Genomic DNA, 787 nt, shown 5'->3' on the forward strand with positions numbered 1-787 from the left:
CTTTGTAACTGATTGAACCGAAAAATAGTCTAGGAATTTGACTTAAAAGTATTTTTTTAAGGATAATTATTTTAGTACTCAAGACATTTTAATAAATGACTAAATCATTATTGTCCTCGAGACTGCGTTCCCACGTAAGGAAGCGTGACATCGGCGTTAGAGAAAAAAATCACGGATTCATATGCACAGGAAAAAATACTATCTGTGCATGGATTTATCTGTATATAATTACATTTACTGTGTATACAAGAGTTTTAATTTTCTTTGCATATCTGTTTGTGAATGTGCATACAAAAAGGGAAAATGTGCACAAAGTTTGCTTTTCCGTTCTGTTAACTGTACTGTGCAAGGTAATGGTTCTCCTGAACTGCTTCTCTTGTTTCCAACCAAACCATGACCGTTTCCGGGGAACGCCTAGCCCCCCTCCCTCCCCCTTCTCAGCTCCACACCTTTATTCCACTTCTTTGTTTTCCTCAACACGGAGAATTCCCCCAAGAGACACAGTTGCATTACGTGTGGCGAATCTTGTATCCTGCACTTCTTTTTTTCTTTCTTGTTCCTTTTTACCCTATTGAATATATTGATGATTTAAAAATTAGATCTACTGTTTAGAATGTGTGTAAGAATGTTGCAGTTTTTTTGTTTACGTGATTCGTTATTTCATTGAAAAGGTTTTTAGACCTTACAGTGTAACGATATTTCGCCAACTTTTACCGATATTTCGCCAACTTTCGTGACGTCATCATCCTTCATTATCTCGCTAATGACATTCACTTACAAAAAGGAA

At 36.3% G+C, this 787-nt stretch overlaps 1 protein-coding gene across 1 annotated transcript in view; it reads left to right on the top strand.

Moving 5' to 3' along the window:
- Positions 1-787, top strand: part of LOC119585030 (dual oxidase maturation factor 1-like) — a gene marked incomplete in the record, with an annotated part of 33,296 nt that overhangs the window by 521 nt on the left and 31,988 nt on the right.

The sequence above is a fragment of the Penaeus monodon genome, chromosome 19 (genome assembly GCF_015228065.2).
Source record: "Penaeus monodon isolate SGIC_2016 chromosome 19, NSTDA_Pmon_1, whole genome shotgun sequence".
Lineage (NCBI taxonomy): Eukaryota > Metazoa > Arthropoda > Malacostraca > Decapoda > Penaeidae > Penaeus > Penaeus monodon.